Raw genomic sequence first — 12,603 nt, 5'->3', positions numbered from 1 at the left:
CTGGGAAATGTGGCCCGTCGGTGGCCGGCCCGTGGGAAGCCAGAGGCGGGTTTGCCGCCAGCAGCAGGAATCGGGGTGACCCGTCAATGCCGACGAGGTCGTGGGCTTGCTGTAGCCCGTGAGTCCAGTCCACTGAGGACGAGGGTCGGTCACAGCCCTGGCTTGGAGCCTGGCTCACGCTGGCCCGGCGGGTGCTTACCGAGAGCCCGGGTTGATTCCCTGGGGGGCTGAGGGGCCCTCACCCAGCCGTGGAAGTGGGGTAAATGCCGGGCCGGCGGCACTTCCCACTGTGCAGCGCGGCACAAGGTGGTGCTGCATGATGGGGAGCCAGGCCCTTTGCCTTCTAGCTGGTTAAGGGTCACCTCTTCCTTGCGGCTGAGATGCCTTCTGGGCACGAGGGGAGTAAGAACGGCTCACGCGTGTGTCATAGACCCTATACTGCCACAGCGACGGGTGACTCTCTGGGGGCGGGGCTTTTGGAAGAGGGCTGTCTCTGGGCTGGACCCCCACTCGCGCCCTGAAGTTCCGGGCATGCGGCTGGTGTGAGGGTCCAGGCGGTCGTGCGGCTCGTGAGCTCTGTGCTGGGCACTCGTGTGCGGACGCCTGGTCGCGCTCCGCTCCCCGTGACCCAAGAAACCCAGCGCAGCCTCCTTCCCCCAAGAGCACGTCACTTGGCAGCAGGAACCGCGGACGGGCAGGGCCTTGGGAGACGCTCCAGTCCCGTCCCTGCCCCCGTGCCCGCCTCTCCGGGCCCTGCTGACACGCCGGGGGGCAGGCGAGCCCTAAGCTGCGTGGGCAGGAAGGTGGGATGCTCCCGAGGGTCTCCAGACAGAAGGGGGCTGCTCCTCCCAATCCGGCTGCCCCGCCAGGCCCGGGGGGGGGTCTGGTGCCACCTAAAAGCGCGTTTCCTCCATGCGGGGGTGGACTCTTGGCTGGAGTCGGGAGACGGCAGATCTGGGGACCTGACGAGTCGGTTTCCCGCTGGAGGAGGACTCGGGCGGGGGCTGGGTGGCTCCGTAGTCCGACTAGTCGCGCCGGCCCAGGAACACAGGAGGCCCCCAGCGGCACAGGCGGCCGCGGCGCTCCAAGGTGCTGCAGGGTCTCCCCCCGCGTGCAGCCGAGAGGCTATTGGGGCTTTGTGTGGCGGGGGGGGGGTCTGCTCTGTAGCCCGGGGTCCCCAGCGCTGGGCTGTGCGATTCCCACTCACTCCCCCACATGTGGATTGGCCCAGACACCTCGGCCCAGCCTGGCAGGTAACAAGGCTCTTCCCCGGGGAGAGCCAAAGGGAGGGAGGCGGAGACGGACACCTGGCTGGGGGGCAGGGCTGGGGGCCGGGCTGGGGGCCGGGCAGTCTTGGCTGGACAATCACCAAGAGAAGAGACTAAGCTGGGTACTGGGGGCTCAGGGGCCTGTCCCCAGCCCCAAGGGGTCTGAGGCTGCCTGCCCCTCACTCCGCTGTCCACCTCAAACCCGGGCCGGGCTGGATCTCGGAGCAGCCACGAACCTCCCTGTTCGACTGGCTGGTGGAGTCACATCTTGCTGCGGACGGGGGTGCAGGGTCGGGGGTGCCTGACGCTGTTTCAAGCCTGCCACATCCCACCCCAGAGGTGGCTGCATCTCGGCACTGCGCACTGTGCGCTCAGGTCCTGCCGGTCTGTGGCCAGATGCAGGTGTGCACGGGCGAGAGCTGTGCCCGTCTGGCAGCCTTGGGGTGTGTTCCCAGGGCTCACTGGGCCAGCACCCCGCAGTCCGGCAGCCTTGTCCTGGGTCCTATTAGCGACCCACAGAGCAGGGGAGCGTGGGGGGGACGACTGTTAATTCCTGGGTGGGAGAGGGGTGGGTAAATCAGACATAGTGACCGTCCAGCCGGGCTGGGCGGGAGTCGGGAGCCTTAGAGCTGCCAGCCGAGAGTTTTCGTTTTTCTCCCATAGGAAAGTTTTTTGGTCAAATCCGAACATTTCCCCCTCCCCGCTGACTTGGCACCTTGGGAATTTCGGGCGTGTTTGTGGCAGGGTTGCAGGCTCCGCGACGTCCAGTGGCGCCAGGAGAACACAGGTGCCTGGGGCACAAGCAGCCCGTTTTGTTAGGACAAGCTGGCGTCGAAGGACTTTTCCCCATGCTCTGCGGAGCCCTGGGTAGCACGGATGGGCCTGTGTTTCCAGCCTCCCTCCCACTCACCTTCATTCCCCATCGTGGTGCCTCGGTTTCCCCCAAGAAATGGTGATGAGAGTGACCAGGGTGGGCAGTGCCTTGCGCAAGGGGGGCTGGCCCGTGATCAGGGCACCAAGGTGCTGCTGTGAGTCACCGATTGGCAATACAAACGTACAGCGCCTGGCGCGGCGCCAGACACTACAGCCGTTCAAATCATGGTGCTGGCTCGTTCTCGCAGCTGGGGCAGACACCATGCCGCCTGGCCGACTCGGCCTGCACTGGCTAGCGAGGCCGTTCCGTCAGCTGGCCCTCCCCAGGAAAGGCGCCGTCGTGACCGGCTCCGCCAGACGCATGCAGATCCGGGCCTAGTGAAACTGGGCAGGTTCTCACGTCCGGCTGGTGGCGTTTGCTCCGCTAGACGAAGGAACCCAGGCCTGCCTGGGAATCGCGCCCTGCCGGCGGGGTCGGGTTGCCTCTTCACCTGCTGCTTGGAAACGCTTCTCGCTGGCGCGGGCAGGTCTCCCCGCGCAGCCGTTTCCGACCAGCGCTGCCGGGCACGTGCTCCCAGCCTGGGCCCACGGGCCGAGTCCCACAGGGAGGAGAGGTCTGTGCCTGTGCCTGGACAAACCAATCCCAGGAGAGGCGAACTCAGGCGTCCTGGCTCAGTCTGCACTAGCCCAGGCGTCCCGACCCCGCGCCCTGGAGCGGCCAACAGGGCCGGGTCCTTGCTCTAACCGCTAGGCCTCGCCCCCTCGCCCCCCATTCCTGCTACGGGGCGCCATGTCCGCCCGCCAGATGGTCCATTGCCAGTAGCCCCGTGGGCGCTGGTACCGCCCCTCCCCGCCCTCCACCGCCGCTCAGCGTGGAACGACTCCTCTCTGGGGAGGGACTGCGGCGAGCGCGCCCGGCGCCAAACCTGGCATCCACGCAGCACAGCCGCTGACATTTCGGAGCCCGGCTCGCGGGGCTGGTTGGCGTCTCCTTCCTCAGGCTCCGTGGCGTCCAAGAGCTGGTCTGGGACTTGCCGCAGCCCCTCCCCTCCCAGCACCGGCAGGAGAAAGCAGTGGGGCCTATTTGAAATCATGGGCCCTCCCCAACCTTATGGGAGGGACACTGGACCCATGTTCAACTAATTGCTTGGGACAAATAATGACGAAAGGATCGAGAAGTGCGGCTAGAGGTTCAAAATCAGGGAGCCGGATGGGGACACCGAGCAGAGAGCCCGGCCAGCGCCCACTGCTCCTCAAAGCTGTCGATGGAGCCAGTGGGCGCCGCCCAGAGGAATCTGCCCGGATTCGTGACACGAGGGAGGAGCGGAAACAGGCCCCCCAGTCGCAGAGAACCCCTCGCCCAGCATCCTCCTCCTGCTATTAAAGAGAAAGCAGCGGGGGCAGGGACCAGCCAGCTGCGTCTTTCGGCAATCGCCATGCGTCAGGGCCTAGCACAGCCTCGGCGCCCGGGGTAGGAAGGGGCTTTCCTAGGGGCTATTCCACAGCGCCCCGCGGGGCTGGCGCCTGCCGTGAGGCGTACGGCCTTAGCCTGCCTCGCGCCCCGATGGACCGAGAGTCCCACCCGCCGGGCACTGGCTCCGTAAGACCCCGCGAAACCGGCCTCCCCGCCCGGCACGGACCCTGCTGTGACACCAGCTATTCTGGGCGGGTGGCTCTCCCCTTGCTGCCCTCTCCCCCCCCCCTCCTCCCCCCACCCTCTCCCCCCCGCCCTCTCTTCCCCCACCCTCTCTCCCTCCGCTGCCCTCTCCCCCCCGCTCTCTTCCCCCCGTCCTCTCTCCCCCGCCCTCTCTTCCCCCCGTCCGCTCTCCCCCCGCCCTCTCTTCCCCCCGCCTCTCCCCCCCGCCCTCTCTTCCCCCCCACTGTCCTCTCTCTCCCCCGCCCTCTCTTCCCCCCACCCTCTCTTCCCCCACCTGTCCTCTCTCCCCCCCCCGCCCTCTCTTCCCCCCCCGTCCTCTCTCCCCCCCGCCCTCTCTTCCCCCCGTCCTCTCTCCCCCCCGCCCTCTCTTCCCCCCGTCCGCTCTCCCCCCCGCCCTCTCTTCCCCCCACCCTCTCTCCCCCCCGCCCTCTCTTCCCCCCGTCCTCTCTCCCCCCCGCCCTCTCTTCCCCCCGTCCTCTCTCCCCCCCGCCCTCTCTTCCCCCCGTCCGCTCTCCCCCCCGCCCTCTCTTCCCCCCACCCCTCTCCCCCCCCCCTCTCTTCCCCCCGCTCTCTCCCCCTCTCTCTCTTCCCCCCGTCCTCTCTCCCCCCGCCCTCTCTTCCCCCCGTCCGCTCTCCCCCCGCCCTCTCTTCCCCCGCCCTCTCCCCCCCGCCCTCTCTTCCCCCCCACCTGTCCCTCTCTCCCCCGCCCTCTCTTCCCCCACCCTCTCTCCCCCCACCTGTCCTCTCTCCCCCCCGCCCTCTCTTCCCCCCGTCCTCTCTCCCCCCCGCCCTCTCTTCCCCCCGTCCTCTCTCCCCCCCGCCCTCTCTTCCCCCGCCCTCTCCCCCCCGCCCTCTCTTCCCCCCACCCTCTCTCCCTCCACTGCCCTCTCTTCCCCCCCCCTCTCTCCCCCCCACCCTCTCTTCCCCCCCCACCTGTCCTCTCTCTCCCCCGCCCTCTCTTCCCCCCCCCTCTCTTCCCCCCACCTGTCCTCTCTCTCCCCCGCCCTCTCTCCCCCCACCCTCTCTTCCCCCCCACCTGTCCTCTCTTCCCCCGCCCTCTCTCCCCCCACCCTCTCTTCCCCCCCACCTGTCCTCTCTCTCTCCCCGCCCTCTCTCCCCCCACCCTCTCTTCCCCCACCTGTCCTCTCTCTCCCCCGCCCTCTCCCCCCCGCCCTCTCTTCCCCCCCACCTGTCCTCTCTCTCCCCCGTCCTCTCCCCCCGCCCTCTCCCCCCCACCCTCTCCCCCCCCGCCCTCTCTCCCCCCACCCTCTCCCCCCCGCCCTCTCCCCCCCGCCCTCTCTTCCCCCACCCTCTCTCCCTCCGCTGCCCCCTCCCCCCCGCCCTCTCTTCCCCCCCACCTGTCCTTTCTCCCCCCCGCCCTCTCTCCCTCCCCTGCCCTATCTCTCCCCTGCCCTCTCCCCCTCCCGCCCCCTCTCCCCCCCGCCCTCTCTTCCCCCCCACCTGTCCTCTCTCTCTCCCGGCCTCTCTCCTTCCCCTTCCCTCTCTCCCTCTTCTGCCCTCTCCCCCCCGCCCACCCTCTCTCCCTCCCCTGCAGCCTCGTACAGAAATTGCCCTCCAGGGCTGGACGGCTCCTTCCCACTTCGCTCCACCCCCGGCCCGTGGGCTACTGAATCCCGGGAGAGAGTCCCCCCTCCTGCCCCAGGCCTGGCTCTGTGATGGACGGTGACGCAGCCCCCTGTGCCGGTTGCCAGGCAGCCTTTGGCACCGGCCGGGTGGCCAGGGGCTGGCGTGTCTGCCCGGCCGGGTGTGCACGGGGAAGGAGGGGGTGGCGGGGAGAGGGGCCTGAAGCATGCGCACTAGGAATGTGGTGCCAAACCCGTCTGGCCCCCCCAGCCGCTGGGCAGCCAGGGTCCCCTCGGCCTGGCCGGCGAGCTGCGAGCAGCAGGGCGCAAAGCCCAGGCATCGGCCTTGGGACAGTCCTGGGGAGGCGTTTCCGACGGCCGGAGCCGAGGGTTGGGATGCAAGAAGGCTGGGGGCGGAGCTGAGATCCGGTGCCAAGGTCTGGAGGTTGGGAGGGAATGAGGGACGAAGGGCTGGGGGGTCAGTCTGAGCTGGAGGTGAGTTTGGGGATGTGTTCTGAGTTGGGGAATTTATTCTGAGATCCCGGCCGGTGTCTGGGGACGCCCGGCCCGACGGGCCCTGATCTCGGCTGGAGTCTGGGGGGTGCCGGCCCGACGGGCCCTGATCTCGGCTGGAGTCTGGGGGGTGCCGGCCCGACGGGCCCTGATCTCGGCTGGAGTCTGGGGGGTGCCGGCCCGACGGGCCCTGATCTCGGCTGGTGTCTGGGGGGTGCCGGCCTGACGGGCCCTGATCTCGGCTGGTGTCTGGGGGCGCCCGGCCCGACGGGCCCTGATCTCGGCTGGTGTCTGGGGGCGCCCGGCCCGACGGGCCCTGATCTCGGCTGGAGTCTGGGGGCTGCCGGCCCGACGGGCCCTGATCTCGGCTGGTGTCTGGGGGCGCCCGGCCCGACGGGCCCTGATCTCGGCTGGTGTCTGGGGGGCGCCCGGCCCGACGGGCCCTGATCTCGGCTGGAGTCTGGGGACGCCCGGCCCGATGGGCCCTGATCTCGGCTGGTGTCTGGGGGGTGCCAGTCCGACGGGCCCTGATCTCAGCTGGTGTCTGGGGGGTGCCGGTCCGACGGGCCCTGATCTCAGCTGGTGTCTGGGGGGTGCCGGTCCGACGGGCCCTGATCTCAGCTGGTGTCTGGGGGGTGCCGGTCCGACGGGCCCTGATCTCAGCTGGTGTCTGGGGGGTGCCGGTCCGACGGGCCCTGATCTCAGCTGGTGTCTGGGGGGTGCTGGCCCGACGGGCCCTGATCTCGGCTGGTGTCTGGGGGGTGCCGGCCTGACGGGCCCTGATCTCGGCTGGTGTCTGGGGGCGCCCGGCCCGACGGGCCCTGATCTCGGCTGGTGTCTGGGGGCGCCCGGCCCGACGGGCCCTGATCTCGGCTGGTGTCTGGGGGTGCCCGGCCCGACGGGGCCCTGATCTCGTCCGGGGTCTGGGGGCGCCCGGCCCGACGGGCCCTGATCTCGGCTGGTGTCTGGGGGCGCCCGGCCCGACGGGCCCTGATCTCGGCTGGTGTCTGGGGGCGCCCGGCCCGACGGGGCCCTGATCTCGGCCGGGGTCTGGGGGCGCCCGGCCCGACGGGCCCTGATCTCGGCTGGTGTCTGGGGGCGCCCGGCCCGACGGGCCCTGATCTCGGCTGGTGTCTGGGGGCGCCCGGCCCGACGGGCCCTGATCTCGGCTGGTGTCTGGGGGCGCCCGGCCCGACGGGCCCTGATCTCGGCTGGTGTCTGGGGGCGCCCGGCCCGACGGGCCCTGATCTCGGCTGGTGTCTGGGGGCGCCCGGCCCGATGGGCCCTGATCTCGGCCGAGGTCTGGGGGCGCCCGGCCCGACGGGGCCCTGATCTCGGCCGGGGTCTGGGGGTCGCCCGGCCCGACGGGCCCTGATCTCGGCCGGGGTCTGTGAGCACTACAGGAATAGAAACAACATTAATAATTTTTAGACGCCATGTGAGCTGGAGAATTGGCAGCTAAATTAACTTCCCTTGATAATCAACACACGTTGTAGACCTCAGAACTAGTCAGTCGCACGGAGCTGCCCGCCTCCTCGCAGCCGGCTTACCCACCGGCGTGGAAGTGGAGACGCTGAGGCTCGCCACGCCCACAGGAGTCTGCGTTTCCAAAGCCCCTGGTAGTCCTGGGGGGCCGACGGAAGACGCCCGAAGGGGCTGCCCCCCCGGGTAGCGGGAGGGGGGTCTCTGTGAACACCAGACCCCGGCGCCCAGCGAGCGGGCTGGGGGCTGGCTGCCAATGGGCCCTGCCCAGAAGGCTGGGAAATGTGGTGTTGGCCGGTGGATGCGTGAAGCAGGAAAGGGCCAGATGGTGCGTGGGCAGCCCGGGCTCAGCTTGCTGGCGGGTTGGCAGGCTCGGCGGCTGCTCCCAGACGCGGGACGACCCCTCCCTTCTGGGGCGGGGGCAGCGCCGTCTCCCACCGCGGGGCCAGGCTGGGACTCGTTTGGTCACCGAGGGGGCTCGCGTGGCTCCGCGTTTCAGCCTGGTCAGGCGCTTCCCCTCGGCACGGCCCCGGCCTGGCTCCCAGCGCCGTTCCTCCTCCAGCAAAACCCACCGGGGAGGGGGTCTGGGACCCCCCCAGCCCTCCGGGATCCTGCCCTGTCCCAGGGGATCTCATCACGCGCCTGCCCCCCCCAGGCATATCCACTGCCTGACACACCCGCCCCCCCAGGCATATCCACTGCCTGACACACCCGCCCCCCCAGGCATATCCACTGCCTGACACACCCACCCCCCAGCCCATATCCACTGCCTGACACACCCGCCCCCCCAGGCATATCCACTGCCTGACACGCCCACCCCCCAGCCCATATCCACTGCCTGACACACATACCCCCCAGCCCATATCCACTGCCTGACACACCCGCCCCCCCAGCGCATATCCACTGCCTGACACACCCACCCCCCAGCCCATATCCACTGCCTGACACACCCGCCCCCCAGCCCATATCCACTGCCTGACACGCCCACCCCCCCAGCACATATCCACTGCCTGACACACCCACCCCCCCAGGCATATCCACTGCCTGACACACCCGCCCCCCCAGGCATATCCACTGCCTGACACACCCACCCCCCAGCCCATATCCACTGCCTGACACGCCCACCCCCCCAGCACATATCCACTGCCTGACACACCCACCCCCCAGCCCATATCCACTGCCTGACACACCCGCCCCCCAGCCCATATCCACTGCCTGACACGCCCACCCCCCAGGCATATCCACTGCCTGACACACCCGCCCCCCCAGGCATATCCACTGCCTGACACACCCACCCCCCAGCCCATATCCACTGCCTGACACACATACCCCCCAGCCCATATCCACTGCCTGACACGCCCACCCCCCCAGCACATATCCACTGCCTGACACACCCACCCCCCCAGCACATATCCACTGCCTGACACACCCACCCCCCAGCACATATCCACTGCCTGACACACCCACCCCCCAGCACATATCCACTGCCTGACACACCCACCCCCCAGCACATATCCACTGCCTGACACACCCACCCCCCAGCACATATCCACTGCCTGACACACCCACCCCCCCAGCACATATCCACTGCCTGACACACCCACCCCCCAGCACATATCCACTGCCTGACACACCCACCCCCCAGCACATATCCACTGCCTGACCCCCCCACCCCCCAGGCATATCCACTGCCTGACACACCCACCCCCCCAGCACATATCCACTGCCTGACACACCCACCCCCCCAGCACATATCCACTGCCTGACACGCCCACCCCCCGGGAAGCGCTGAGCACTGGGCTTTGTGGCGCCGCATCCTGGCAAAGTGCAGCTCCCTCCCGGGGGCAGAGCAGCGCCGGAGAGCACCCCAGGGCGGGGGGCTAGTCAGCAGCTTCAGGCCCACTTCGAGTCTTTGCCTCCCTCCCAGCAGAACCCGGGGCTGGGATGTGGGGAGACAAGAGATCCTTGTGCGCTCGGGTTTGTTTACATGGGGTGGTTAATCCGGAGTAAGGGGGGAGGTGCGGCCAGTCTGGGACAGCTCCCCGCGGGGGCGTCTACACGGCAGCGTTCTCTCGGAACAGCGGCCGTGATTCCGAAATAACAGTGCGAGCGTCTGCACAGCGATTCCGTTCTTTCGAAATCACGGGCGGCTTCTTCCGACTTCTGCGAACCTCAGTCCCCGAGGGCTAGCGCCCCTTCCACAATGGCGGGAGTGTGGCCGCTCCACTGCCGCTATTTCGAAACAGCGCCTCCCCAGGGCCTGCTGGGCTCTGAGCCGAGGTGGTCGGCCACACTGGGGAGCTGCCTCCAACGCACTGGGAGGCTTCCCGGCAGCGTAGACGCGCTATTTCGAAACAAGCTATTTCAGAAACCAGTTCCGGAACAGCTTCCTTTGAAATCCGTGTGCAGCGCAGACGTCCCCTGAGCCGTACCGTGCTGAGTCCAAGGTCGGGGCTTGCTGGTTCCACACAGTCCTGGTTCCGCTCCACACCTGGGGAGAGGCATGTCGGGAAATGCCAGGAACGGGCGTTTCCAAACTCAGTGGAAACCAGCTTGGGCATTGTAGTGGCACCACTGGTTAGCCACTGGTTTTAGGTTAGTTCGGGGGGGGGGGGGGAATTTATTCCTGGTGGAAGATGCTGGCAGAAAGTAGCCATCACAATAGTGGGTCAGACCAGTCCCTCTAACTAAGTAGCCCAGCTCCCTCGTGGTCTGCACCACCTGCGTGGGAGCAAGGCGCCCCCTATTGGCAGTGACGGGATAACACGTGGCCGGGGCATGTTCCTTCCTGACCCTTGATTGTGGGAGCTCGTCTCCTGCCGTGGAGCATGAGGGTGTTTGGCCTTTCGCTGACGTCTGACTATCTGACTATCTCCTGTTCTGTCGTGGGGTGTTCTCCTCCTCCATGTAAACGTCCAGCCATTTCCTGCAGCCTGCTAAGTGCCTGGCCGCGGTCGGACCCTACTTAGAACCAAGTGTCTGATTCCCGGTTACCCTGTCCCCAACCAGAGAGGGCCTAGGGCCACTGAAGCAGACAGCCCCCCACCGCGTCACACATGCCCCCCAAACATGGGGCTCTCTCCAGACTCCCTTTCTGCCCGTGTGGCCTGGGCAGGCCCTGTTGTATTTTATTGTTTCAGTTAAACCCCTGCTCTCTCCGCCTCCCACATGGGCTACATGAGGTTTGAAACTGTCGCTGCTTCCGCAGCCCTCGGTCTCGGGACGTCACTAAGGACAAGTCAAGACCTGGGGAAAGAGGCTGGTCTTGGTTTTCCCGCCATGCTCCCTGCATCTTTGGGAGAGAAACCTCCCTGCTGCAAGCCTTGGCAAAGGTTCTGGGGGGAGCCCCCAACCTCTTCGCGCTGCTCCAAGTCCAGGGCCCTGGTGAGGCTGGGATCCAATTAAGCAATTGCAAAGGGCCCCTGTGACGACGCGTTGGGGTCCCCCGCCTCCTGCACCCCCATAATGGCATGAACAGACTCCACCAGCCGGTAGAATAGAGGTGGTTTATTGCTTCTTCTGGATACAGCACTGATATCACCAGGCTACATGGCAGGCCTAGGATGCCTCAGCCCCCCTAGATATGGAAGGGGGTCTCGGCTTCTAAACCCCCCAGCCTGTAGCTGAGGCTGCTTCCTCCATGCTCCCAGACAGGAACTAACTAACCCTCCTCCAGCCCTGCCCCCAGCCAGGGCAGCATCTACCTCCCTTTGTTTCTCCCCATGGGGGGTGGCTGGTTCAACCGGTATGGAGTCACCTTTGCATAGTGAGGTTTTCCCTGCTGGGTCTTGCTCCAGACAGCAGAGGTCACCACAGCCCAGCAGGTACCCCCCACTACGTCACAGCCCCTCGCGGGTGCTTGGACAGAATCCGCTGCAAGGAGGGCGGACGGGCAGAAGGCCCTTGTGCGAAGTTACCACAACGGGCCTGGGAACCAGAGGGGACTCAAAGCTCTGTTACTAGGTGGAATAAAACTTGAAATTAAAACGACGCCGCCTTGCCGGCCCTGGCGGGTTTCTAAGGCTACATCTAGACTTCAGGCTTCTTTCAGAAGAAGCTTTTCCAGAAGAGATCTTCTGAAAACCCTCTTCCGACAGAGAGCATCCACACGCCAGAGCACATGGAGAAAGCCATCTGCCTTTTGCACAGAGCGTCTACACCGAATGGACGCTCCCTCGCATGCCAGCTGCGACTGCTGTGGGCCCCTGCGCGTTTTCCTCTTTCCTCTTCTTCTGAAAGAACTCCCTCCTCCCCATCCACACGCCTTGTTGTGAAAGCTCTTTTGGAAAAAGTCTCCTTCCTTTTCGAAGGCGGATTACCGACGTCAGAACAACCCCTCTGTCCTTTCCATGTTTTCCAAAAGAAGGCGATTGCAGTGTGGAAGTGACATTTTTTTTGGAAAAATGGCTGAAAACCTGCAGTGCAGACATACCCTAAAGGAGGGCGGTGCCGGCACGGGAGAAGGTTGCCAGTGAATTAAAGCCGGGGACGCGTGTACATCCCAACGCCGGGAGAGCAGGGTCCATCCAGCGAATGATGATGGGGCTAGAGAAGGGGAAGAGGAACGCCCCTTTCCCACAACACACTGTGAGGGGAGACCAAGGAGGCAGGTTCCAATTGGCTCTGGGGTGTAATTGGCAGGGGAATTCCTTGCCACAGGAAATTGCTGCTTCTGAGAGTGCAGACGATTAAGGCTCCATCAATGGCTATCGGCCAGGCTGGGCAGGGAGGGTGTCCCTGGCCTCTGTGTGTCTGGGAATGGGCGACAGGGGAGGGATCAGGTGAGGATTCCTGGTTCTGTTCCTCCCTCTGGGACACCCGGCACTGGCTGGATGGACCTTGGTCAGGGAACAGGCCCAGCACCGTATGCCCAGCCTGGCCTGCGCGTAGCTGCGTGTCCGGCCCCCGCAGCGCCAGCAAACGGGCTGCACGTGGGGCCGGCAGTGGCAGCGGGATCAGCAATTCGATCCCAGCATCTGGCGTCTTGTTTCTGATGCAGCCGCACGTCAGACGTCGGCCTCATTCCCGGCCCGGAGCCCTGGGGAATCTTCCTGCTGCTCTCGTGCTCACAGGTGGCCACGGGTCAGCCACGGCCCGGGGAGCGGGGCCTCTGAGCCCTGGCCGGGGATGGATGTTGGGGTCCCCTCAACAAGACTTCCCTTGTTGTCACCACCTCCATGGACTTGTTCTGTCGCTGCCCTCTGGGGAGCCCTGCCACTGCACCCCA

General features: G+C 66.5%; 1 protein-coding gene across 1 annotated transcript in view; it reads left to right on the top strand.

Annotated features, from left to right (window-relative positions):
* Positions 1 to 12,603, top strand: part of SLC8A2 (solute carrier family 8 member A2) — a 55,441-nt gene that overhangs the window by 14,297 nt on the left and 28,541 nt on the right. The window lies entirely within an intron of this gene.

This window comes from Pelodiscus sinensis, chromosome 18 (genome assembly GCF_052426305.1).
Source record: "Pelodiscus sinensis isolate ZL-2025 chromosome 18, ASM5242630v1, whole genome shotgun sequence".
Lineage (NCBI taxonomy): Eukaryota > Metazoa > Chordata > Testudines > Trionychidae > Pelodiscus > Pelodiscus sinensis.
Note: the sequence above shows the minus strand (reverse complement) of the source record. Positions and strands in the feature narration are given on the sequence as shown.